A 4,356-nucleotide genomic window follows, 5' to 3' on the forward strand; every position below is an offset into this window, starting at 1 on the left:
TATCAGTGTGGGCTGCAGTCTATTATTTGAGAAGAATTATTTGCGTTTTGCACAGTGACCCGAGTCCTGTGATTTAAGACAAAAATGGTGATTGCGACTTCCCACTGCGCTCCTGTCCACTAGATGTCTGCAGCTTATCCCTGCTGTGATGCAAGCATGAATTGTTTCAGATGAACAGAAAGATCCTCGTCTTGCCATAGATAGCACCAATAAAACTCCCAGTAACACCTTCTGAGTAAACTGGAAAAAGCTCTTGATACACCAGTTGTGGAGATTTAGGGATTCCCTCAATTTTGTTTTCCAGTTGCTTCCTCAGATTTCCCTGTACATGTGCTTATGTGTACATTTGTTATTCATACAGTGTATAAGGTCAGCCACGTGCCACAGCTTGAAATCACTCTGTTATTATCACCACCTTGCCAGGATTTCACCCACTTCCTTCCTCCCAGTTGCAGCCAAGAGAACTCTTGGGACTTCTGCTTCTAGTGTCCATTTCTGTTTCATGTCTCCTTTTTTCCTTTGACTTCAGCTGCCACGAGACCATTTGCAGAGGTGCTCTATTCCTCTACCCTTCAGTGCTACAAATGTGCTTGGCAAGGCAGGCTGGCGTGTCGCTGAGTGCATAAGGATGTGGCACTTCTGCCAACCAACAGCTTGTGGCTGGCCAAAACATCGCCAACAAAAAAAAGCACACTGGAAACCTGAAAAGAATAATCAAAGCAATGAGGAGGCCATGCCAGCACAGGGGATGTGTGAGATGGGGAAAGCGAGAAGGCTGTCAGAGTGCAAGGAGAAATGTCTGTTGTCACCGTCAAAGGCAGAGGTTGCCTTTTAAGTAAAGCACAGCAAGTATCGGGAAGCTAGAGCAGCATCAAAGAAGTCTGGTGTAACTGACCTGAGAAAAGCTACAGCAAGGTTTTTAAAGTCAAGATTATTACTTCTGTTTTATAGCAGGGGCCTACCAGAGGGCCCTTCCTACCAGAAAACCCCAGAGCAGCAGGCTGACTGGCCTTCTTGCCCCTAACTGATGAGGAGACCCCCTATCCCCCGAGCATTTAACGTGTTCTAGAGTGAATGTCGTTTGTGCCTAAAACATAGCACATGCTCAGAGATAAGCAGGCTCTTTTTTTTTTCAAGTGAATATCATTGCATACCTGCCTGCTGAAGTCCACATGCTCCCATACAACAATCTTAATGGTTTGCATTTCTTGAAAGACTACTTCAGCTGAAAGGATTTACAACATGATCAGCCTGACTACTTAAGTCTTTAAAGGGTCTTTGATAAATTTCATAGAAGTAATTCTATGATGAATGTTCATCGAAGTAGCATGGAAGTAGCAGCTATACAGAAGAATTCCTCTTATCTGTCTTCAGCATATTTTATATATGTTTTATACAATCAATTGTATCAAAATAGAAAATAAAATAATAATAATAAAATAAAAGCCCCAAGACTTCTATGCTGTAAACCCAACTTCATTTTCTGACCCCTCTGGAAGGCAAACCAGAAATCTCCTGGAGTCTTTTAGTCTATGTATATAGGAGATGACTTAGTTATGTGTTGGGGGAAAATAAAGATCAATATTAACCCGTGCTTTGTAACCTGCTGGATTATTGAAACCTCTCTTTTTCCTCACCTCATTTTTTTTTTTTTCCTTTGTAGCTGGGGCTGAGCTGGCCAGGGAGTGTAAATGGAAGGCAATACAATATAAGAAAGACTGCTTGGTAGTGCCCAGAAATACAGAATGGAAAAGAATTGGTTGAACCACTGACCATTTCTCTTTGTCCAGAGGCTGTGTAGAGGGACCAAACAACTCAGCATCAGGGAAGCTTGCTTCCTATCTTGGGAATATATGTTGCACTTCCTCACAAAGCAAACTTTCTTCTCCTTGATGAAAGGTTCCTGGCTAGAACAAACTCATTTTTCAAGGCAGGTTCCAAACCTCCTCTTTTCTTTGGTTCCACAAGAGGTGGGACATTTTGGAGGATGTGTTTGGAGCTTGACTTCACACTCAGCAGTGACCCTATTCTTATAAAATTTCCTCTTGGGCAATTCTAAGTCCTTCCCCATGGAGTCCTAATATCCATCACCAAAATCTTCCTGGGCTTGTTTTTACTTACTGATTCACATGGTTGCTCAGGTTTTCTGCAGTGTACTAACAACTCAGACCAAGTATCCACAATAATGACTCATGCTCAGAAAATGACTAACACTAAAAGAAAAGCAGCTGCAGAATAAGCCTTGCAAATATAAATAGCTGTGATCCAGGGCCAGGAAATATGTGTTTGAATAAAACCTGAAGTCCCAAGCTTTTAGCAAGAACTGACCTGCCCTATTGAAATTATGTGACCATATTACCAGGCCAACAGTAGCTTTCTTAAAACAAGGAAAAGAAACAACAACAACAAAAAGGAGGTCTGTCTTTATTTTGCGTCACATGCAATTCAAGTGTTTGCTTCTAACACTGAATGCCATTACCAGACACATAAAACATGCTAAAAATGTGGGAATTGCTGGTTTTCTAAAGTGTGGCAGCAGAAGGAAAGGCTGGTCTCGCCATCTTCAAGCTCAGTAATAACTGTGCTTTCATAATAAACATAAATGAAGGAAATGGTTTGACTACGTGGAAAGCTGTACTTTTTTTTTTTTTTTTTTGTCATTGTTTGTTTGTTTCAGAGAGTAATAGTTAAATACACATTGGTATGAGTAAACCAGCTGTAACTGAAAAGCTAAATGATGCTTGCAGAGAGCTGTACATGTATACTAAGATGCTTGTTCTTTCCTATTTTCCTCCAGTTAGCTGCAGTACTTTTTCACTGAATATATTCCTACCATGCAGCAAAGGTTAGCTGTAGTAGCCACAGTAATGTTAGCAATCTTACTGATGAGGCAATTGTTTTGAATGCTGATACATTACAAGGAAGAACTAAGCCCTCATAAGCTGTAATGCACATTAGGAAAAGACATTTTAGATGGTAAATGGGAGAACATATTGTTGCAGCTCATAAATACAGACAAGAGTAATCACACTGTGCTATTTATGCAGACATTTTCCAGGGCTGAAATGTAGCTGCGCAGGATCAACACAAAATTGCAAGCATTAGTGACTGACAAAGTCACCTAGGTCACTGAGCAATCTGTGCATTCACTTTGCCCATGATTTCTTTTCTGACAACAGCATTGCTCAGGCACCCAACTTGCATGTAGTATGTTCTGTGCAACAGTAGTGATCTGATAAAAAGACAGATGTAGTGAGAAATTCAAAGCTGTCCAAAAGTGGGAAAAACATTCATTTTCCTTCAAGAAGCTCAAGAGACAGACAAAAATAAAAATAAAAATCTGTAACTGACTAATTCATCCTTGTTATCGGTAAACTCCAACCATGCCCTTAAGAATGCTTTGTGCCTGCAGATTACTTCTATCTTTTCTTCAATTCTCAGTGTAACTTGTGAGGCTTTTGAGTTTACCAGAACAAAAACCCACACAATTCAGCAAGCGAACTTACATGAGAAAGAATGAAGTTCAACAGAAGGCCTGGGGCTTACCATGGGCTGTGTGTCTCTTATCTGGAACCTCAAATCAGTGCTTACATACCTGTTCTTCTGCATGCTTTGTTGGTCCTTTAGACTATTATTATGTAAATATAGAACATTATATTTATATTAAGCTAGTGCAGTCTATAAATATTCAAGTGTCTGCTGCCATTTTTATGAATATGAGTACGAGCCATGTTGCACTAATGGCAATTACATTTTCAGTCACAAGAGGAATCTCAAGAGATGCTTAAAAGCACTGCTTAAAAACATCTAACAAGCAAAAAGCCCCTAAGACCTGAAGAAGGGAAATAACTGGCTTTTCAATGGAACACCACAGGTTGCTAGCTCTGTAAATATACTGTCTGCACCACAGCCACAGACAGTTTGAAATGCCTCCAAAAAAGCAAATATACTCCATTTTATATCCTTGTTTTGTGAAATGTGATTATTTAGTTCTGCCACCATGTATATACCACTGTGTATTCAGAGCAAGGGACTGTGCCTACATGATCATTTCCATCTGTGAAAAGCAAGGAATCTTAATTCTGTCTTCTTCTAGTTGTAATAAAAAAAAAAAAAAAGCAATGGGGTAGAAATGGGGCTAGAGCCCTCTGCAAGAGAGGCTGCTGCCTGGGGCCGATCCATGCTTTAGTATTCTTCCTCTGAGAAAGACAATCTTGTTTTTTCCATCTATCTTACCCAGTTTTTAATTGCCTGCGTACCTGCTATCTTTTAGGCCTCCTTGTGCCTTCCAACAATCAGGAGAGATGACGGTCAGTTCCAACCCTGCCCCATCGTCTGTGTGAAGTGTTTTCTTGT

Source organism: Netta rufina, assembly GCF_964035555.1.
Source record: "Netta rufina genome assembly, chromosome: 4".
NCBI lineage: Eukaryota > Metazoa > Chordata > Aves > Anseriformes > Anatidae > Netta > Netta rufina.